This window comes from Lissotriton vulgaris, chromosome 4_1, assembly GCF_964263255.1.
Source record: "Lissotriton vulgaris chromosome 4_1, aLisVul1.2, whole genome shotgun sequence".
Taxonomy (NCBI): Eukaryota; Metazoa; Chordata; class Amphibia; order Caudata; family Salamandridae; genus Lissotriton; species Lissotriton vulgaris.
Window position 1 is genome coordinate 1833900589 of NC_141691.1, and position 25308 is coordinate 1833925896.

Here is a 25308-nt window from a genome sequence, read left to right on the forward strand (position 1 = left end):
GCCTACCCAACCAAGGTCTAACGACTAACGTGGAGAAATATCTTTATTTCTCCTTGATAATTTCTCTTTCCAGGTTTACTGCAATCTGTAAGAGAAACATAGAAAAAAGAATATGCTTCTAAGAATTGTTTTGGTGTAGGAAGATGTGCCTTCCTGTACTAAAGCAATCCTGCTTGTAATGTAGACACCCTTGCACTATTGTGAAAGGGAGCCTGAGTTGGTGCTAGGCAGCACACTGTGCACCAGTGCAAAGAGAGAGCAGAAATGCTCCATATCTTTGTACTTTTGTATAAATAAAGAGCATTTCTGCCTTCTCCCTTCCACACAACTCAGCACAGCAGGTTGCACTGCTGTGTTCTGTTATATGGAAAGATGCTAAATTTGCACCAGAGTTTTAACAACTTGAATGGAAACATAATTTTTAAAAAAGTTACTTTGCATTGCCAAACCTAATAAATGACTTAGAACTAGCTTTGCCACTCTCATGTCCAGAAGCAAAATTCGAATTACTAGGTGTGGCCAATGTCACTTCATTCCAAAACATATTAGCCTGGTCCATAGGATCAGGAATGAATGTCATTCCAACAGCTATTAGCCTAGTTTCTAGGCCCAGGAATGCATGGCTGTTGTCAACCAATGGCCAATTAACAGACATTAACCAGCTGAGAGAGAGACAGGAGCAGATGAAGATAACAAATGGGCCTGAAAAGATCTGCTCCTATACATTCCCAGGTCCCTCTTAAATTCTAGCTTCAGTCCCAGCACTGAAAAACAGTTCTTTGACCTGACAAAGGGCGGAAACCTTATCTAAACAGAAGAGGGATTTAAAGTGATGAACTGCAATGGCAGAATCCATTTCCTATGTTCTTTTGTCCACTAATGTGGCACTAAAACATAGCAGAATTATGCAGCCCGTACTGCCTTTCAATCTCGGAATTCATTGCTCCTTTAATGCCCAAGAGCTCAACAATGTTGCAGAATTTCCCCATATACAGTTGGCATTTTTCCCATTTAGTTCTCTGTAAACACTTTCAATGCTATCAGTACCATAATCCATCAGTAAGTTCCACCTAGATAGAAAGATAGACAGATAGATAAACACAAACACACACCTGCATACACACACAGACATATATATATAGATATCCATCAAGGAGGTGTTGTGAAAAAGATGAGAGTCTCAAAACATGTTTTCCCTATGTTCATTTCCATAGGAAACTTTAGACATGGCTACAGCTCGAAATGCTTAACGGAACTACACCAAATTGGGCAGAAAGTTAGCTGTTGGGTCAGAAAGCGACCTTTTTTGTTAAATGGTGTAAATCCATTTAGTAGCTGAGTTATTCCAGTTGTCTATATAGGGATACAGTGGATCCATGACCCCTACCAACCTAGTGCTGAGATCTGATTGGCTGCCAATACTTCAAACCAGGAAGTGTTGGCAGGCATCTTGTGACTCGGTCACAGGAAAAAACATGAAAAAAAGAAAACGGAGCAGGATAGAAGTACCCTGACCTCCTAGGCCTCTTGGGGGAGAGGGGCCCACAGGGACTGAGCAAGGCCAAAAAAAATTCTTAAAAAAACGTTTGGCGGGATCGGCAGATCCTGCAGAAAATGAAAAAATAAAATGAAGCGGGGTTTCCGTGCATTGTTCATTATCGCCCCCGGGTGGACCAGGTCCTGGAGTCATTATGCAAATGTAGAAGGGGGGAAATGGTCCCCCTCTCCTGGGGCTTATTGAGGCCCCAGAGACCCCCTCCATGGGATTTCTTAACTAATTAATGCAGGGGAGACCTGTGCAGCCTCCCCCACTGCCCCAGGGACCACCACCTCCCTGGGGCTTCATAGGTTTTAGTCCAAGCCCTAGGGGTTGCCACCTCCCTTAAATTTTGAAAAACAGCAGAGTGGTCATGAGGATCCCCCCCAAGCCCGGGGTACCGCCAGCTCTCCAGTGCCTTTGCAGCTTTGAATGTGTGGGGGGGCTGAATGGCCCCTACCTGCAGCCCCAGGGACCACCACATTTCTGGGGTAAATAGAAATAAAGGAAAGGGGGTCATGCGGCCTCGCCTCCTGGAGCCCCAGATGGCCCTTGAGACCACCACCCCCCCAGGGACGGCTCCTGCAAAGTCCTGGTGTTCCCACTCAAGGGGCAGTGTAATTTGCCATGGCTTGGCAAGAACTGTGAGCAAACGCTGCTCTTCTTCGTACAAGCGAGAGCATGTAAAATGCTACTGCTTGCACGAAGTGGAGCAGAATTGCTTTTGGACAGAGAGACCTGCATGTTTAGCAGCTCCCTCTGTCCAAAAGCAATGCAGGCTCTGCAGGACGTGGGTGCTGGTAGGTACTGCGGGGCCCTACAGGGTCCCTCCATGTCCCCAAATATGAGAAATTGGGTGCCATGGGTGGGACCAGGGCACCCAGTATTGTTGCCAGACCCCGGGAGATAGATTCCCCGGGGCCAAAATTGGCCCTGGAGTGGGGGGCCATTCTGCCTCCCTTCTATGTTTACATTTTTTTAAATGTTAAAGTGCACTAGACATGTGTCTGAGTAACCTCATGCACAGCGTGAATCACTCCTGGGATTGTAAAACAGAAATCTTGAGTCAAATGAAATGTTTTTAACGATTTTTGGAAGAAAGTACAATCAGTATTCAAACGTAGATAAAATGAGATGAGACATGTGGTTCATTTTCTTTTGAATTTGTTTCTTTTATGTTGAAACAGACAATGTATCCATGGAAAATGTTCAAAATCACAAAATCCAGGGTTTTGGTATATAATTCTTCAGGTACAGTTCAGTTAAAAAAAAACCAATGCATTTCGGGCTATAAAGTTGGCCCTTCATCGCACATAACTGGTTTCATCACGTAATTATATGCTCACGAACCGACCCTCTATATACAATTTTTTTACACTTATTGTCGCGCTGACGAAAACGGCATTTTCAACACTATAATGGTAAGCCACGATTATATATGCCTGCACTTTAACGATTATGTCACAGAGATGAGTGGTAACTCACTGTGATTCACGTTTCATATTTTCATCATTTTTTGAACAGTACAGACCTCTGTAAACAACGTGATGGCTTAAAACTTCACAATAATTCCCCAGCTTCGTAAGTGTCCGATATCGCATGTCAACTAGATTTGCATGTTCACCAACCTCGGCTTCACATTATCGGAGTTATCTCCCATTTCACCATCGATACTTTTCTGATGACCATCGTTGAGCACATTGCACCTAGCACTTTTCGCGCTCGTTTCAATTAAATCTATTAGTTCACTATCTTTTCACTTCTCTACCTTGGGCATGTCAGAGTTTCACCTATATCATTGAAAAAACACTTGAATCACTCATTTCACTGTTCACCTTTTTGATTCCTTTCCACTTCGTGCTTCCGCTTTTCATTACTTACCTTATCTTTTGCTTGCTCTTCCTCGCCTCCGCGTTTGTGATGGTATAAAGCCTGTAGCTTAACCTTTCAGTACTAAAATTGTGATACTGTCTCCCTAGATTCCCCCGATGAAGGGCCAACTTTATAGCTCGAAATGCATTGGGATTTATATCTGAACTGTACCTGAAGAATTACATACCAAAAACCTGGATTTTGTGATTTTGAACATTTTTCATGGATAAATTGTCTGTTTCAACATAAAAGAAACAAATTCAAAAGAAAATTAACCACATGTCTCATCCTATTTTATCTACGTTTGAATACTGAGTGTACTTTCTTCCAAAAATCGTTAAAAACTTTTCTATTGACTCAAGATTTCTGTTTTACACTCCCAGGAGTGATTCACGCTGTGCATGAGGTTACTTAGACACATGTCTAGTGCATTCTAACATTTAATGACAAAGGGTTTGCAGGACCTTTTTCCTTTTTGCACGCAATTGACGCATCAAGTCAAGAATTTGATTCTACGTTATCAGTACTATAGATTATTTGTTTAAACTGAGTGCATCCAGGTTGCCTCCATTTCCTATTAACATTTTTTTAAAAGCATTCCGTAGGGGATGGGTATGCCGGGGCCAAAATTGGCCCAGGGAAGGGAGTCCACTCGGCCTGAGTTGTTATATGCCGTGCTTATGTCTATGTCTATGTATTTATTTTTGTATAGCGCATATGTCACCGTTCGGTCTCAGAGCGCTTGCTGAATCTAAAAGTTAGAGAGACGGGGGCAGTAGTTAGATTTAAAATAGCCAGCTTTTGAGATGCTTGCGGAAAGTTTTGTGGTTAGGGTCAGTTCTAATGGATAATGGTAAGGAATTCCAGGTGGTGGGGCCTATTTTGGAAAAACTTCTGTCCCCGTTTCTGACAGTCCTGACCTTTGGGACTTTTAAAAGGTGATTATTTGATGAACGTAACATCCTTTCCAGGCAGTAGCTTTGGAGCTTTCTCTGGAGGTACTTTGGTCCCTGTCCATTGATGGACTTGTGCACTAGGAAGCAAATCTTAAATTTGATGCTCTTTCTAATTGGGAGCCAATGAAGAGTCCTCAGGCACGGAGCTGAAGGGGTGCGGGGAGAGAGGTCAAGAATTAGCCTTGCGGCAGAGGTTTGCAGGGTCTGAAGTTTAGTTAAGAGACCTTCGTTCACATCAGCCAATAGTGCATTCCCATAGTCAAGGCGACTGATTATTAGGCCCTGGATGAGGGGTTTCCGGGAAGCGAGTGGAATCCATTTGAAGATTTTTCTTAGGCTTCTCATTTGCCCAATGCAGGTGTGAACCACTTTATTTATGTGTTGGGAGAGAGTCAGCTTGTGAGTGACCTTAAATATTACATCACTCATGACATGGTCAGTGACATCACTGATAACATCACTGATTACCTCTCAAATGACATCATCCACAAAATCACTAACAGATCTACCCAGACCCTCCTAGAACCTTTCATACACCCACTCCCACACAACCATTCACAAACCCAGTGACCGACCCATACCAGTACTTACACACCAACTCATTGATTCATAGATCTACACACACATCCACTCACTCACACATAGAGCCACTCATACACCCACTCCCTCACTCAAACTACCACTGACATATCCACTCAAACTCCCATACAGCCACTCACATTCTGAGTCAGTCACCCATAGAGCTTCTCACACACCTGCTCAGTCACCCATACAGTTAATCACACAGAAACTTCCTCACCCATAGAGTAACACACACACAATTAATTACTCAAACAGATACTAACACATACTAACTCACCAATACAGTCACTGACACAAGCACACACTCACTCATACAGCCACTCTCACATTCACTCACTCACCCATACAGTCACTCATAATACCCATCACTCACCTATACTGCCTTTCACATACCCAGTTACTCACCCACATACCAGTGATACATTCACTCATGCACACAGCCATACACACACTCACTCACCCTTGCAACCTCACACACACACATTCACTAACCCATACGCCCACTGACTGACCCACTCTCTCATCCATACAGGCAGTCGCAAACCCCTCACCCACCCACTCAGATACTCTGACACCCATGCAGGTACTCAGACAACCAAACAATCACCCATACAGCCACCCACATACCAACTCATACAACCATACAGCCCCTTAGACACCAACTGAAAGACTGATACAAACATTCCCACAACCAACCACTCACACATACATATACTGAGACACCCAATCACTCACTTATACAGTCAGTCTGCAAAAGTTACATAAGCACTATGGCAATTATGACAGTGGGAGGGTTCTCACTTTCAGCAAAAAGTACAACCACCTGTACAGAGATAAACCTGTGACAACAAGCTTTCTACTGTTGCTTCGGTTCTCAAAAAGGCAAGTAACATAGCTGATGGCATCAGCAGACAGCAGACACTTTCTGACAAAGTGGACAATGTAATAGAACAGACTGAGGACAGCACCAGGATGATTTTGACAAACAACGGCGATGATGGTGATGTCAAGAGGAACGTGGTGAATAATTGGAATACTTCTATCAAAAAGGAGGGAAGAGGATTCAAGGTCCATTCAGTTCCCCTAGTTAGATACTGAATTAATCAAAAGGGAATGGACACTGGTGTCTACTAAACCTTCGGTTAGTCTTTGAAAACCCTCATAGACAGCCTGATTTAGTCGATGCGTTGTATCTTTTATCCGCCCCGTCAGGCGTCATGGCATATTCATAGGGTAGTCAAATAACGTGCGGTATGCCTGCCTCACCCGAGGCTACCTCTGGTCCAGGTAGAAGTGTCCAGAAATCATAGGAAAGGGAAAAATATAAAAACAGTGTGTCACCAAAAAAGAATTTTTAATGAAAAGGTTGGCACTGTTGTTAAAAAATTCGATACATATGTCATCGGGCAACTAGATTACCATATATCTATATATATATATGGATGCGTCAACATGTTTCAGCTCTATGAGCCCAGCCGTGTCTGTAGAGCTTTCGTCAGGACAAAAAGACAAAAATACATACACAGAAGGTACTTACACAACTTGTGTAGGTTCCTATAGCTATTATGGAATTTCTTACACAGTCACCTATAATGTGGGAACACAAACCAATACACTATATTATGGTATGTTAAATGCGGTGAGTAGGCATAATACTTTTCTTAAAGCACACAGACTAGAATTACTAGTAAAAGGTATGCACCTAATTGTAGATACATTAATAGTGAGAAGGAAGGAGGGCAGGGGAAAACAGGTTTCAAGTCTCTAAACACAGAGAGGAGGCTACTTGTGCAATTCATGCTTTTTGGTGGGGTAGGAGTGGAATGCTAAGAGTGCAGGGTCCCTGTAGTGACAGACTTCTGTAGTTAGACTACAAATCACTGCGTTGGTGTTATTAATGTCGAGCATCTGTTCTACAAAAGCGGGATGTTATTATGCATTTACGCGCTTGATACTGGGTGATGCCTGTTAATATCGTATTTGCACGCATGTGGCAAAACGTCAAATACATCAGGCTATTCCTAATTACATCGAAAGCAAGATGTCCCAAAGCGGGGAATATCTCCTGGCTGTGATTACACGCTTTACAGCGGGATGTGGTTCACTCTGGTTATTAAGGTCTCTCAGAGATGGTTGCACGCACAGATAGAAAAGGGGCAAACATTCTGCGATTAGAGCATAGTCTTTAAAGTATGTAGCACGCGGGGAATTTATCTTTGCTGCAAATACGCGCTACGCTTGTTACGCGCATGTATTCAGGTGCCCAGCAGTGTATTGTAAATCACAATGAGAGCAAGGTCTCTTAAAGAAAGTTGCCATTCTTGTTTAAAAAACGGTGTCAGTGTCACAGTCACAAGTTCGTGCTCAAAAACTGTTGTCAATTACTACGCTGCTCTATGGGTGCCAATTCCAATAAAGTGCATATTTACACACGCGGAAAAATTTCAGAAAAAATAACTTAATAGGCGTTCTTAGAGGCTTCTACAGGAGTGAAGAGTCGCTAGGAGTGGTCTTTGCTAGAAAAATTTACCAACTCGGTTAGAATATAATAGGTAGGACTTCTTACTCGAGTAAAGTCGTCTTCAAACACAATTCTTGCCCACGAGGACCAGCTTTCAGTCCCTGTGCTGACTCTGCCCCTGGTTACAGGCAGGGCTCTGCCTACCAGTCTTTAGGCAGGAGTCTAGACACTAAAAAAGGACTAAAATACAAACAAGTTAGTCCCTCCAAGATGGTTCCCTCCACCAGTTCAAAAAACGAAATGCTTTATTTATATTTTTTAAACATAAAGGCTCAAGGACCTGGTGTTTACTTGAAAGGGGTGCAATATTAACCAACTTAAACATAATTCTTACCCACGAGGACCAGCTTTCAGTCCCTGTGCTAACTCTGCCCCTGGTTACAGGCGGGGCTCTGCCTACCAGTCTTTAGGTAGGAGTCTAGACACTAAAAAAGGACTAAAATACAAACAAGTTAGTCCCTCCAAGATGGTTCCCTCCACCAGTTCAAAAAACGAAATGCTTCATTTATATTTTTTAAACATAAAGGCTCAAGGACCTGGTGTTTACTTGAAAGGGGTGCAATATTAACCAACTCAAAAACGGGCATGGACACAGTCCTGCTACTATGGTTAGCTTAAGTTCCTGACAAACAGAGTTTGTCTGTGGATTTAAGAGTATCAATATATATTTACATTATGGTAGTCGTACTCCACTTAGACATTGGGGAAAAGAGTGACAGACATCCGTGGGATGATGCCAATTTTATATCACAGTTACCAAACTGGATGAGTTGTTCCTGCCATCATCAGAATGGTTTGCAAGTCTGATATTCACGTGCATGTTTTAGATGTTTTTAATAGAGATATTTTCAATAAAACTGACTCCAGGGAATATTATCATTCATTCCTGATATATGGGTGCCAAGACAATCCACCCACCTTTGTTCTTTTTTCAAAAAGAATTTGCTCTGCGTTGTTGTTCTTGTCTTGTAGCATTTCTAGTACTGTCCAGCTCAACTCATCACAGGTATGTCCTGCTTCCACGAAGTGTGTGCTGGATTTGAAAGACCAAATACAAAACAAATCCAGTCCATCACTAGAGATGTCAGGATGGAACCTGTAGTTGACCACTATCCATGTGGCACTTGCGGAGTATGTAAATTCACAAAACCAACTAAAACATTACAATTGACCGATACTCTAAAATGGACCCAAAAGCAACATACTAATTGCAACTCGACACATCTAATCTACATGGTCACCTGCCCCTGCAGACGTCAATATATAGGTATGACCTGCAGAAAAATCAAGTTACGTATTGGAGAACACAGGAGCAATGTCAGAATGTTATGTTATGTTATGGAATTTTGAAAATGCTCCGTAAATTCCTGCCCCTGCTGTCTGAGGAGCACAGGCGTATTACTGTGCAGGCTCTAGTTGGCTCTAGGCTAGATTATGCTAATGCCCTCTTTCTAGGCCTCCCTGATTACCTAGTTCAGCGCCTACAGTTGGTACAGAACTCTGCCGCCCGGGCTATTTTTGGACTGCGTAGACGAGCCCGAGCCTCTGGGCTGCTACAGGCGCTACACTGGCTGCCTATCCGGAAGCGGATCCAGTTCAAATCCCTGACTTTGATGCACAAAGCTCTGTTTGGATCAGGGGCTGGATACCTGCGGCGGAGACTAGCCTTTTATCGACCAGTCCGCTCCTTGCGTTCGGAATCCCTTTATAAAGCGGTGGTCCCTCGGGTGAGGAAGGCCCGCGCGGGAGGGCGCTCTTTCAGCTGCAAAGCTCCCCAGCTGTGGAACTCGCTACCTCTTTCGCTGCGCAGCACTGCCAATTTGCTCCAGTTCAGGAAGAGCCTGAAGACCTGGCTTTTTAATCTTTAGGCTGTTCTTACTGTTTCTGTTTCAGTTCTTTTCTTACTCTTTCTGCTGTGTTGTGTTATTTTTATTCTGAGTTGCAGGTGGAAAGCACCGGGACACTCTTTTCGAGTAGCCGTGCGCTATACAAGAGCGTTATAACATAACATAACATAACAATGAAGAAAAACATCACGAAGCTCTGCACACACTTCGTGGAAGCAGGACATACCTGTGATGAGTTGAGCTGGACAGTACTAGAAATGCTACAAGACAAGAACAACAACGCAGAGCAAGTTCTTTTTGAAAAAGAACAAAGGTGAGTGGACCGTCTTGGCACCCATATATCAGGGATGAATGATAATATTCCCTGGAGTCCGTTTTATTGAAAACATCTCTATTAAAAACATCTAAAACATGCACCTGAATATCAGACTTGAAAACCATTCTGATGATGGCAGGAACAACTCATCCAGTTTGGTAACTGTGATATAAAATTGGCATCATCCCACGGATGTCTGTCACTCTTTTCCCCAATGTCTAAGTGGAGTACGACTACCATAATGTAAATATATATTGATACTCTTAAATCCACCGACGAACTCTGTTTGTCAGGATTTTAAACTAACCATAGTATTAGGACTGTGTCCATGCCCGTATTTGAGTTGGTTATTGTTGCACCCCTTTCAAGTAAACACCAGGTCCTTTATGTTTAAAAAATATAAATAAAGCATTTCGTTTTTTGAACTGGTGGAGGGAACCATCTTGGAGGGACTAACTTGTTTGTATTTTAGTCCTTTTTTAGTGTCTAGACTCCTGCCTAAAGACTGGTAGGCAGAGCCCCGCCTGTAACCAGGGGCAGAGTCAGCACAGGGACCTAAAGATGGTCCTCGTGGGTAAAAATTGTGTTTGAAGACGACATTACTCGGGTAAGAAGTCCTACCTATTATATTCTAACCCAGTTGGTAAATTTTTCTAGCAAAGACCACTCCTAGCGACTCTTCACTCCTTTAGAAGCCTCTAAGAACGGCTATTAAGGTATTTTTTCTGAAATTTTGCCGCGTGTGTAAATTTGCACTTTATTGGAATTGGCACCCATAGAGCAGCATAGTAATTGACAACAGTTTTTGAGCACGAACCTGTGACTGTGACACTGACACCGTTTTTTAAACAAGAATCGCTACTTTCTTTAAGAGACCTTGCTCTCATTGTGATTTACAATACACTGCTGGGCTCCTGAATACATGCGCGTAACAAGCGTAGCGCGTATTTGCAGCAAAGATAAATTCCCCGCGTGCTACATACTTTAAAGACCATGCTCTAATCGCAGAATGTTTGCCGCTTTTCTATCCGTGCGTGCAACCATCTCTGAGAGACCTTAATAACCAGAGTGAACCACATCCCGCTGTAAAGCGTGTAATCACAGCCAGGAGATATTCCCCGCTTTGGGACATCTTGCTTTCGATGTAATTAGGAATAGCCTGATGTATTTGACGTTTTGCCACATGCGTGCAAGTACGATATCAACAGGCATCCCCCAGTATCAAGCGCGTAAATGCATAATAACATCCCGCTTTTGTAGAACAGATGCTCGACATTAATAACACCAACGCAGTGATTTGTAGTCTAACTACAGAAGTCTGTCACTCCAGGGACCCTGCACTCTTAGCATTCCACTCCTACCCCACCAATAAGCACGAATTGCACAAGTAGCCTCCTCTCTGTGTTTAGAGACTTGAAACCTGTTTTCCCCTGCCCTCCTTCCTTCTCACTATTAATGTATCTACAATTAGGTGCATACCTTTTACTAGTAATTCTAGTCTGTGTGCTTTAAGAAAAGTATTATGCCTACTCACCGCATTTAACATACCATAGTATAGTGTATTGGTTTGTGTTCCCACATTATAGGTGACTGTATACGAAATTCCATAATAGCTATAGGAACCTACACAAGTTGTGTAAGTACCTTCTGTGTATGTATTTTTGTCTTTTTGTCCTGACGAAAGCTCTACAGACCCGGCTGGGCTCATAGAGCTGAAACATGTTGACGCATCCATATATATATAGATATATGGTAATCTAGTTGCCCGATGACATATATATCGAATTTTTTAACAACAGTGCCAACCTTTTCATTAAAAATTCTTTTTTGGTGACACACTGTTTTTATATTTTTCCCTTTCCTATTATTTCTGGACACTTCTACCTGGACCAGAGGTAGCCTCGGGTGAGGCAGGCATACCGCACTTTATTTGACTACCCTATGAATATGCCATGACGCCTGACGGGGCGGATAAAAGATACACTGCATCGACTAAATTAGGCTGTCTATGAAGGTTTTCAAAGACTAACCGAAGGTTTAGTAGACACCAGTGTCCATTCCCTATTGATTAATTCAGAATAATTTGAATATACTCAAGTCCGATAGCATCATTGGCAGTAAAATTGATTAGAAACCGCACATCACCTCCAGGAGAGGAAGCAGCTTTAGGGACATGTTGGTCCACAGTGACATTACGGAAACACAAAGATTCAACGCACATGACCATCAGGGCTTTGTTCCTTGCAGCCACTGTAAAGCATTAAAGATTAGTCTGATGCGGAAAGAGATCACACGAGGGCCAACCAGTGGAGTCATCTCTAAATTCCTCAGGTGTAGCACAACCTTTGTCATCTATATCATTGAATACCTGTGTAAACTATGGTACATAGGCAGCACCACCTTGATGGACAAATAGGGAATACTGGAGCTTACGAGGGCCGTCACTAATGGAGATCCTCAATATCCAGTAGCCTGACATTTTCAGGAAAGAAATTTCTCTGATGATTCACAGCTGCCCTACTGTGCCATGGAACAGATCAAGAATGACTCCAGACGGGTGATAGCGTTCTCAAGCTCAGAAAGAAGGAGGCTAAATACATAATAGACTTACCAACATATAATATCAGTGGGGTTTAAACCAGGATGAGGAGCTTGTTATTCACCTCAGAGAATACGTTTTTGCCCCTTTTTTAGCTCTTTTTCCGGATGTGCTAGAAACCAAATTTTTTAAGCAATACATCAGTATATGCATAATTTGTCTCACACTGTTTGTAAGTTGTATCTCTTTTGATACTGATATTTTCCTTTTGTATTTTGTCTTTCAGGAGGTAAGGAAGTGATCCACATTCACTTTACTCATGAGCACCGGTTCCCTATCCTTTTCTTCATGGTCATCGTCACTCCTCGGATGTCATCACAGATAAAGCAAGCCATGCATGATTTGATTTTTCTTTTGGGGCTGAATGGGCATTATACCAGCACCTGAGTCAGAGTATGCAGGGCACATGCCCATTGTGAGTCGTGCATCCCCAGCTAGCTATTTCTACACAGGCGATGCAATGGGCACAATGTCCGCACCTGAGTCAGAACATGCTGAGGCACACGCCCATCACAAGTTGTTCATTTCTGGCTAGCTATTTCTACACAGGCAGTTTTCTGTCAGCCTGGAAAGTCCAACACAGGGGGTCAATTTTCCAATACACCATACTGTGCAGGCACTATGGCTTCACGCGTATAGACTATTATGTTACATGAGAATTATGTCCTGATTAGGGCACCAGGTTTTGTCTATTTGTGGAAACTGTTATTGGATTTCCATGTATCAATTTGTTTACTATGCTTGAGTATGCACTGATTATGGCTTAACACCTTTTTCGGACAAAGGTTTTTACACAAATCCAATATGGCAGCTACTTTTGATCCACAAACATAGAAAAGTAGGGGGGTCTAAATGGGTTGGTTTATTGACCATCACACCTCACAACCCAATCCATAATGTCAATAATCAATAAGAGGTGTATAGTCATGAAAAAGTGTGCTGTTTTGTAAACACGTAACAAGCGAGGGCGTGGATAGGAGAAATTACACTAGGCTGAAGAAACTCCCATCAGCCCACCATTGTGGCGGAATCTCATCATGTGGGATATGGATGGTAAATCCAAATCTCGCCCAATCCCATCTAATGATGGTGCAGAGATGGATGACCGAGGTAACCTTCTAGCCACAGTGTATTTCGAATGGTGCTGATAGTTGTGCAGTGCTCAGTGAAAAAATGGGTGAAATTAAAAATAACTACTAGCACGAAATTATGTTTATTGGGAACTGTGCTAGTGTTAAGATTAAAAACGCCTAATAGTTTGAAAATATAACTATGTATTGGCGCTGTGCAGTGTGGTCAACATGTTTCAGCTATACAGAGTGAGAGTCTCCAGCTTTCTTCAGGACCGTGATGGAAAGAAGCTACTGCAGAGTGAACAATTTTACAGTGTAAATGCAAACAATATACATACTCCTACCAGAAACTTGGAGCCCCAATATTAGCTGGTGGAAAGTAAGATAACTCGTCCTATTCCTAAAAGAAAGGAAGATAGTACAGACAAATATGTATCGTAAATGTCCACGATGATCTCAAAAGTCAAAATGAAGACAGAACAAAAAAACACACAGAGTAAGGAGCAAACTAACTCCTCACATGTCAAGAGGCAATAGTCTTCCTGATTCTTGACAACACATGTCAAGTTACTTTCCATTGATTGTTATATTACTTACTCAGCGTTTTGTGGGAAGTAACCTCACCTCACCCGACACCCGATCGGGAACATGAGGCCCCGCTCTGTTGAGATGGAAAAAAGCTTTGTTGATATGTACTCCCGCTAGTGAGTATTACATTGCGGTATCAAGCTATTTAATTTGTGTCCATCTATAAACACATAACTCAGTTGTCTCTTAAAATACACCTCCCCACCAGAACATAGGCTGAACAGTGCTAGTCAGGGTTAAGGTTCGAAATTTTTGGCATATTAGTTTATTTTAAATAAGTACTTTAGTATTAGCTCATAGCTATGAGTAAATATAAGATCGAAGATATGCAAAAATTAGAGCAGAAACAGTAGTCAAAGCGCTCGAAATCAGGGGTTTCCCAAGGGCTTACCTGTCCGTCGGTACCTTGACCAACTTCCGAGTGGGAGTGGAGGTAACGAACAAGCGGAGTAGAAGCCCTTATATACACGCGCTAATTGAATAATGAGGGACTCGCGTATGTATTTGCGAGTAATTGTTCCTCAATTAGAAGCAAGTCAGTATGGAGCATGCTCGAAAAAAGATCTCTTAAACGCATGCGTAGTGGAGAAAGGAGATGTTACTCGTGCGCGCATGCGCCAAAGTAAGCAGTGTTGCCCCTCCGTGCATGCGCAGTAGTGAGGTACGAGCCAGAGTGACGTTTTTCTGAGGATGTTTACATCAAAAGCGGCATGCAGAAATGTTCAATGCGGGCTCGCAAGCACATTTTAAATAAGCAACACTCTACACTCAGCCTAGTGTAATTTCTCCTATCCACGCCCTCGCTTGTTACGTGTTTAAAGAACAGCACACTTTTTCGTGACTATACACCTCTTATTGATTATTGACATTATGGATTGGGTTGTGAGGTGTGATGGTCAATAAACCAACCCATTTAGACCCCCCTACTTTACTATGTTTGTGTATTTTAGAGCAACCTCGGTTGCGGGTCTTTTTTCTATACTAATCAAAAAAAAAATTCTTGGTTATAGCTCACTCAGTTGCTCTCTTTGCTTTGGCATCTCTTGAACCTAGACATGGCTGATTTTGCTGGTCTAGCTTTTGATGATGAGTTTCTCAACTCCATTTTAGCAGAAAATCCTTCTATTCTGGACTCCATACCGGAAGCCGCAGGTGCAGTAAAAGATGACTGGCCTACTTTGCTTAACCTTAAGAAAACACATTCCTGGATTATCGCCCATGGGCTTATCATGGCAGAGTATTTACGTGGCAAATGTGCCCCGACAGGGTTAATTGTCACTAATGCACCTAGATTATTCTTGACTGATAAAGAATTTTTATGCAATTGGTCTCTCATAGCATGGAGATGCACGTGTGATTGTTGCTCTTGATTATTAGTTCTGCTAAGAGAATAGCGGATACTATCTTAATCGACATACAGACATTAGAAGGCCAAATCAAGGCAACCTGTAGTACACTTTTTAAGAAACGTCTAGACGAGACAAACAAGACCAACAAAGATTATAAAGGCAACATACTCTCTAGTAAGATCGATAAATTTAAGAAAGATCTGGCCCGCTTCTCAATGGTCAAAATGTATCTATACACCAGTGACGATTACGGAGCACCGGGAACTAACAACTAAGGGAGAAGATACGGGTCAAACTACTCGACATCTGGCACAGACTCCAGTGACTCAGATAGTACCAACTCAACGGGAACACAAACCCGTGGGGGTGGTCAACAACAGCGCTCTTTTAGAAGAGGTAATAGACAGAGAGGTGGGATGCAAGGAAATTACCCAGGCAATTACCAGAATCCTGGCCCATGGTGGCCTCCGGGACCCTGGAGTTTTCAACCCCCTCATTTTGCACCACACATGTCTCCCTACACTCAACAGCCTCAGTTCTTTTCTGACCCGTCTTTTTTAGGACGGGGCCGTGGATTCAACCGCGGGAAAAGAAGAGGACAACAAACCGTACAGTGGGAGACAGATCCTACGTTCCCTAACACACGGAGCAGGAGGGCAGCACAACAGAGCACCAGCTCAGAAGCGAGCGGAACCTAACCGTTAATCTGAGCTCACGTGTTCTGACTTCAGCTGAACTAGCCGTCCTGGAGAGAGGACTAGGTTTCGTCCTGACTAATACAGGCGATCCTTTTCAATTGAGGATCGAGCTTGAAAGGTTCTACAGGAAAATACGCCTTCATTTCTTTTTCAAAGATAAACCTGATCCAGATACTAGTGCAGAAGGACAACCACTGAACACAGGCTTACGCCTAAAATCTACATTTACGCCTCTCAACCATCAAGTACCATCTCAGGTGTTGACTTTCGAACAAGCAGTCACCCATTATATCATGGGGATGCATGGAGAGGCACTGAATAGCTTTCACAATCTTCCAAAAAGAGAAAGAAATGCTCTCATTACCTTGTCAAAAGATCCGTCCATAACAATCAAACCGGCGGACAAAAGTGGGGCAACAGTCATACTAGACACCACACAATACAGACAAGAATGCTTAAGGCAACTGAATAATTCACTATTCTATCATCGACTGTCTGAAGATCCGACTCCACGACTCCTTTTAGAAATCAAAACTTTGATTGATGAAGGTAGTGCAGAGGGTTGGATAACACCCCATGAAGCCAAGTTTTTGGTGACACAAAATCCAGTTACACCAGTCTTCTATTGCCTACCAAAAATACACAAGCCACTAGACCACCACCGGGACGACCCATCATTTCCGGCATTGGTTCTCTTTTGGAGCATCTGTCTACATTTGTAGACTGGTTTCTTAGACCTATGGTTAAAGAAATGCCGACATTTCTACAAGATACGGCAGATGTGCTGAGAATTTTACCGGATATTGAGTTCAACGTCGAGACTGACCTGCTGGTTAGTTTCGACGTTGAGTCTCTCTATACCTGTATACCCCAGCAAGAGACTTTGGAGACGGTCAGACATTTGTTGTCCTTGCAAAATCTAGACAGCATCACCCCTATCCATTTCATCATGGATTGTGCGAGAATAGCTATGACAGAGAACTTTTTCAAATTCGAGGAAGAATTCTTCCTCCAAATCTCCGGTACCTCGATGGGGAGTATTTTTGCCCCGAGCCTCGCCAACCTATACGTCCACCAATTCAAACAGGACCACGTCCTTAACCATGGCAACCCATATTTCCATCAGGTGTTGCTATGGAAAAGGTATATTGATGATATCCTGGTGATATGGCGAGGCTCAGCAGAGGAGGTACAACTTTTCCATCAGTGGCTCAATGCTCGAAACCAATACCTCAAATTCACAGTTGAATTTAACCATGACAAACTCCCATTTCTGGATGTGTCCATTTTTCCAACAGCAGGCAAACTACAATGCGAACTGTATACCAAACCAATGGCTAGAAACTCCCTTTTACTGTTTAACAGCCATCATCCTCGGTCCTCACGGGCTAACCTACCAGTGGGCCAGTTTCTTCGCCTTACAAGAAACTGTTCATCTCTTGAGCTGTTTCATAAGCATGCCACCAAATTATCCCATCAACTACCGGATAGACATTATCCTAAAGACTTGGTCAGGAAGGCATGGAAACGTGCTTCTAACAACAATCGTGAAGCACTATTGGACAAACGACCTGCAAAGCCACCATTGGATAAACTTACTTTTGCAAGCACTTTCAGTTCACTGTCCAACAACTTGCAAAGAATAATACGAAAACACTGGAGTATTCTTAACATCACTGATCATAACATCCCTTTACCTCTTTTTTCTTTCAAAAGAGCACCCAGTTTGCGCGACAGTTTGATACACACAAGGCCAAGAACTTATGAGAAGGACGGACCAGCGACACTGTGGGGGCTCCCACCGGTACAGGGTCACTACCCATGTGGCTCATGTAGCGTTTGCCCGCAAACGTCTAAAACTGACAAAGTGGACTTAGGAACTGGTAAGATATGGTTGCTAAAGAAACACACCAATTGCAACACAGAAAAGGTCATTTATATGATAACCTGCCCCTGCTCCCTAAGGTATATAGGGTACACGACCAGGAAAATCAAACTAAGGATTGGGGAACTTAAATGTACGATCCGTTGCCGAAAGCTATCCACGAGACTGACCGACCACTTCTTAACACAGAAACACTCTGCAGAAGATCTTAGGTGGGTCATCTTAGAGCAACCTTTAATCCCGTCCCATATTAGCGATGTATCCAGGTTTCTTTTTATTAAGGAACAGAAATGGATTTTTTCGCTCAAGAGTGACAGTAGGGGATTGAATGATGGCATAGCATGGACATCTTTATGAAAATGAATGGCAAATGATAGCTGTCCACTCATTAGAGCTGTCCTTATCCAGTATGCCACATTATCATACATGCACCCTGTATCGACTATCCTACAGAGTTGGTTCCTTGGATGTAATTGTTCAGGCAAATACTGAATAAATTAGTTTATTCACATTCAGCCTTCAAACCATCATACATCATACATGGGATAACGATACACAATGACACATTATGTGGACTCTTACTTGCGATGACATTAGATCACTACATCACACGTAGCTTTATTGTCACCTGCTCGGCTTCCGGATGGAAATACAGATCGTAATCTCTCCTCAATAATCCATCTAAATTGGAGTGACGAGTATTATTCCAACATAGAGTGTTGCTTATTTAAAATGTGCTTGCGAGCCAGCATTGAACATTTCTGCATGCCGCTTTTGATGTAAACATCCTCAGAAAACCGTCAATCTGGCTCGTACCTCACTACTGCGCATGCACGGAGGGGCAACACTGCTTACTTTGGCGCATGCGCGCACAAGTAACATCTCCTTTCTCCACTACGCATGCATTTAAGAGATCTTTTTTCGAGCATGCTCCGTACTGACTTGCTTCTAATTGAGGAGCAATTGCTCGCAAATACATACGCGAGTCCCTCATTATTAAATTAGCGCCTGTATATAAGGGCGTCTACTCCGCTTATCCGTTACCTCCACTCCCACTCGGAAGATGGTCGAGGTACCGACGTACAGGTAAGCCCTTGGGAAACCCCTGATTTCGAGCACTTTGACTACTGTTTCTGCTCTAATTTTTGCATATCTTTGATCTTATATTAATTCATAGCTATGAGCTAATACTATAGTACTTATTAAAATAAACTAATATGCAAATATTTTCGAACCTTAACCCTGACTAGCACTGTTCAGCCTATGTTCTGGTGGGGAGGTGTATTTTAAGAGAAAACTGAGTTATGTGTTTATAGATGGACACAAATTAAATAGCTTGATACCGCAATGTAATACTCACTAGCGGGAGTACATATCAACAAAGCTATTTTTTCCATCTCAACAGAGCGGGGCCTCATGTTCCCGAGCGGGTGTCGGGTGAGGTGAGGTTACTTCCCACAAAACGCTGATTAAGTAATATAACAATCAATGGAAAGTAACTTGACATGTGTTGTCAAGGATCAGGAGGACTATTGCCTCTTGACATGTGAGGAGTTAATTTGCTCCTTACTCTGTGTGTTTTTTTGTTCTGTCTTCATTTTGACTTTTGAGATCATCGTGGACATTTACGATACATATTTGTCTGTACTATCTTCCTTTCTTTTAGGAATAGGACGAATTATCTTACTTTCCACCAGCTAATATTGGGGCTCCAAGTTTCTGGTAGGAGTATGTATATTGTTTGCATTAACAGTGTAAAATTGTTCACTCTGCAGTAGCTTCTTTCCATCACGGTCCTGAAGAAAGCTGGAGACTCTCACTCCGTATAGCTGAAACATGTTGACCACACTGCACAGCGCCAATACATAGTTATATTTTCAAACTATTAGGCGTTTTTAATCTTAACACTATCACAGTTCCTAATAAACATAATTTCTGTACAAGTAGTTATTTTTAATTTCACCCATTTTTTCACTGAGCACTGCACAACTATCAGCACCATTCGAAATACACTGTGGCTAGAAGGTTACCTCGGTCATCCATCTCTGCACCATCATTAGATGGGATTGGGCGAGATTTGGATTTACTATCCGTATCCCACATGATGAGATTCCGTCACAATGGTGGGCTGATGGGAGTTTCTTCAGCCTAGTGTAATTTCTCCTATCCACGCCCTCGCTTGTTACGTGTTTACAGAACAGCACACTTTTTCGTGACTATACACCTCTTATTGATTATTGACAGATACTTTTGATCTCCCTTGATGCCCTTTGACTATGTTTATCATGTATTTTTAAGACACCCTAGTGGTGGTGAAATCACATGTGACCTAGGCTGCTGGGCAGCCAAAACCCGTGATGTGAATAGGCAGTTTCCTGCATACTGAAAAAACCCATAGGTTTCAGGCACATTATAGTTAGAAATTAGCATTTAAAAAACCTTAGAAATTCACTGAAAAAATCATAGGTTTCAGGGATGTTATAGTTAGTTGGACATTTCTCTTGTACAAAATCATAGAATTTCCCCTGTTATAGTAAGTTCAGCTAACTATAACTTGCACCCCCGCAATGACCCCCCTCCCTAGAAAAAAAAAAGTAATTAGAAAAAGGTTGGCCGGCCCGGACATTAGGGCCCCTGGGGCTATAATTGGCCTAAGGAGGGGGACCACGCAGCCCCGCTCCAAAATTAAATAAAACAGTAAAGGCTGACAAGGAACCGGGGATGGGGTCCCAATGGCCATAATGGGCCTCAGGTGGGGGGGCCATGCAGCCCCCCTACCATAATGTAAAATATTTTTTTTAAAGAAACCGGCAACTCGACGGAGGCCCAGCCCCGTGCCTGCGGGACTCTGAAAATACGCCCTCTGCCACTTTCTAAGTTGGGGGATTAAGTCCCCTTCATTCCTTAGAGTCCCTGGGGGCCAACTAGCCCACCAGATACCTCCAGTATACCCACACAGTGGGATTGCTGAGAGGTGGTCCCAGGCAACATGCCATTTTAAACCACTCCACAAACGCGCCTCTTGGCAATTGCTGGTGGGGCGATGAAGTCCTCTTGTGTCCTGAGGACCTCAGGACACAAGTGGACGTCATCCCCTGAGCGGCAGTGCCCCAGGAGGTGCGTTTGCAAGGTGGTCTAAAAAGGGGGCGTGGCCTCGGACCACTCCCAGAAATTCAGCTGTATGGGGCTTACTGGAGGTAACAAAAGGGCTAGTTGACCCAGAGGGACCCTCAGGAGGAAAGGGGACTTAATCCCCCAACTTAGAAAGCGCCAGGAGGAGCGTTTGCAGAGTCGTGTAGAAAGGGGGCGTGGCCTGTGTCCACCTCTCAGCAATCCCACTGTGTGGGCTTTACTTGAGGTTAGAGGTAGGCTAGTTGGCCCCTAAAGGTACCCCAGCAGCGAAGAGGCCAGTGAGTGTGTTTGCGGAGTGGTGGGCAAAGGAGGTGTGGCCTGCTATGAGAATTCAAAAATCCTACTGTGTGGGACTTACTGGACATAATAGGAGGGGTAGTTGGCCCCCAAGGATATTCTTTGGGGCCAACTACCCCTCTTGTTACATCCAGTAAGTCCCACACAGTGAGATTGCAAAGACGTCTATGGAGGTCATGCCCCCCTTTCTCCACCACTCTGCAAACATGCCTCCTGGCAGACTACGAGATGGGGGATAAAGTCCAATTCACTCCTGAGGGACTTTGGGGGCCAAGAAGCCCTCCTAGTACCTCCTGTAAGTCCTATGCAGCAGAATTACTAAGGGCTGGTCGGTGGCACCGCACCCTTTCTGCACCGCTCTGCAAATGAGACTACTAGTTAAAGAAGTGTTTTCAATGTAATAGATTTCGCATTCACAAGACTTAGAGATATTGGTGTTGTAAATGGTATACACCTGTTACAACGCAACTTTTACAACTACCTACTATTACAACGCAACTTTTACAACGCATACCATTACAACGCATTGCGCTGGGGGGCGCTCTAGGATAGGGAATAAGTATAATTTACTATCCAACACCTTCCCTAGTGTCCACGGGGACTGGAGTTGGAATAGTAAATTATACTTACCACTATCCAGCACCTCTAAGCGCTATGCGTTGTAATGGTATGCGTTGTAATGGTAGCGTTGTAATGGTAGGTAGTTGTAATGGTATGCGTTGTAGCATGGTACATCCGTTGTAAATGTAAACGTTTTTTACTAATGTTTATTGGAGTGCAGTGGATGTACATTGTGTGTAGTGGAATTATATGATATTTTTTGCAGTGAATTAATGTGGATAGAAATTATGTGGTATTTAGTGGATAGGAATTATGTAGAGTGGGAACATATGTGTTATGGAGGGTAATTATGTGGCATTGTAGTCTGTGTTGCGGCGTGGTAAACTCAGGTTTAGTCTTCCTCATTTCCATAGAAGCTCAACTATGAACTCAGTGAGACAAAAAAAGAAGGAATCATTGAGGAGCACTTGTGGACCTAGTCAGAGGTATGAGCTGGCCCACTGGAATTATGCACCTGTTTGGCTGCACTGACTTTTGCACAATTATACATTTTCTGCCTTAGCCACATAATTCATCATCTGTTCTCTAATCAGTAGAGTTGAACAAAAAAAGCCTAGTTTCTAGCTCAAACAGCTCAAACGATACCAAAAATTCAGCAACAAGGGTTACAAAGGTGAAAACCCTTTGCAAACCTAGAATGCTCACCTGTTACTTATTTCTAAATGTGGGTGTTAAATTGGTACTATGGTGTGCAAGCCTCTCTTGCTTCCTTCTGCGCTCTCTCACCTCTTTCTGCATTACTTTTGCTTCTTTTTGCAGAATTCCTTCTTTTTCTGCACTTCTCTTGCCTCTTCCTGCACATCTCTTCTAATTTCTGCACCTCTCTTGCCTCTTTCTGCACCTCTGTTACCTCTTTCTGTACCTCACTTGCTTCTTTCTGCACCTTTCCTCCCTCTTTCTGCACATCTCTTGCCTCTTTCTGCACCTGTTTTACCTCTTTATGCACTTGTTAGACCTGGCATTTTTGGCATGGTTTCCCCCTATCTTTTTGCCTCTGCCTCCTGTATTTTTTTTATTGATACAAATTTGATCCAAACAATGCAGTCATGACATTCAATACAATAATACATCAAATTATAAATCAGATTTCATTTGATGAAACAATATGAAGAAAATGTCTTAAAAGGAAAAAATGGTAAAAGAAAAATGACCAGCAGGATTAAATAATATTACATAATATTACGCAATGCCTGCAAGATACTCAAAACTAAAGTGGGGCAGAGGATTAACCATAAACCAATGAAAACCTAATAGAAATCCGATCATTTTATCCACTCCTCAATCGGTACCCAGATCTTAGACGCCAACTTCCTCTTCCGCTTGCCCTTTAAAGAAAATACTGAGAATTCAAGCTTATGAATAGCAAGCAGTCTAGCTCTCAAGTAAGCATGGGCAGAAAATCCGTTTCGCTCGCTTGATTTTGTGGATTTTCGGTAATTTTGCAATCCGCGAGATTCGGGAATCTCCCGCAAAATCCGCAAATCCGCGAGCAGCGGATTTTGCTCGCACTGTTTGCGTGAGTTCGCGGCTTCCCAGTACAACTTCGCGCCCCGCGAATAAGTGCAAAATTGCAGAAATACGATTTTAGCAAAACTGAAACTACTTACCAGGTTCAAAAGTTCAGGCTCATCATTAGTAGCCATTTCCTGTAGTGCTTCCTGAGGGGCCCCTCCAGAGTTCAGTTGCCAGTTGCAACTATTATGTGACCCTGCTCTGAACCTCAGAATAGTTACACATATGCCACAAAGGTCCTGATTACAGCTAAGGGAGACAAGCAGGAGCCAGGCTGGAAGTTCAAATCTATTAATCAGCCCCTAATTCATTATTGTCAGTTGGGGCAGGGAAGGTGTTGTAACTAATTTTGCAACAATGAAAGCACTTAGCAAGTGCAAAAGATCACTAATCAGGAAGCACTAAGGAAGCAGGTGCCAGCTAAAAAAATATTCTGTGACACATTAATCAGCCCCAAATTAATTCAGGTCACTTCAGGCAGGGAAGGTGTGCTTGCGTTGCCACAATAATGTACACTGACTGGACAACCAGAGGGTGCTGTGATGAAACAGAGGGTGGCATGGGTGGGCCAGAGGGTGGCATGAGTAGTCAGAGAGTGGCAGTGGTGACAGAGAGTGGCAGTGATGAAGAAGAGTGTCCCAAACAGGCTGGACACGTAGAAACAACAAGTTCGCGAAACTTGCGACCCGACAGGTAAGTTCGCAATTTGCGAAATTGTACAAAACCCTCGCGAACTGGCAGAAACCCGCGCAAAATTCGCGAACGCGAGATTCGCAAAATTCGCCCATGCTTACTCTCAAGTTCATAAAAGTTGGTGCTTAGGAAGACAACCATTGCGAAGTTATACACAGCCGGATCTGAGACATAGCTATAAACAAGAAGGCAGACTTATGCCATGTATTTCCAATATTCCCTGAATCATAGCCCATTATCACCATTTCTGGAGCCAACGTACACCGAATCTTGAGTGCATTGTTAATAAAGTGCACAACATCTGACAGAAAATCAGAGAGACGCGGACAAGAGTAAAGCATGTGAATGACATCTGCTGCAAATAGCCCACACCTTAAACAGTGGTCCCCCTTTCTACTGCCCCATTTCGCAATTCTTGCAGGCGTATAATATAAATCAAACAATGCCATATAGCTTTGGGTCCTAAGACTACCAGACACCAAAGCCTCACTGGCAAACTCCAATGCCGGCTTTAGATCAATACCCGACTTTCCGAGTTTGCCTTCCCATTTGGCACTTTGGCCCCTAAATCCTCCGGAAGACTGGACAATAAGTACCGATACAACATTCCTATTCTGACTCTTTTTTTAATTAATTCAAATATGGGTAGTTTATCAAACATAGAGGATGCACCAACTGAATGTTTATGAACAAATCTTTGAACCAGAAGATATTTTAAAAATCATGTGGAGTCAACTGAAACTTGTCCTTCAAAGAAGCATAGAATAATAATTGCCCGTCCCCAGCTAAATCCCCTATCACCAGCAAACCCTGCGCTTGCCATCTAAACATTGTCTGATCCTGAAATATGCAGGGTAAGAGTCAGGCAGCTTTAAAGGGAGTGTATATATTAAGATTAGGAATAGACAGTTTCTGTCTGATTTTCTATCAGATTAAAAACATAGCTATAATTACCTTAAATCTGGTTCTTTTAAAGTAGCTTGGATCCAAAACCTCTAACAGAATACCCTTAGCCGCAGTGCCTAAGCCAATCTCAAAAATAGTCGGTCGATTGCATAGTGGCACCTCGACATTGTCCCCAGAGATTAGGCCATCACTGACCAATAATACAGTACCAGATTTGGTACAGACCAGCCACTTCGGTCCCGAGGAAGGCACATCCACTTGGCTGCCCTACGAGAACGCCTATACACCCACAAAAACCTGTAACAGATCCTATCAGCCTTGATC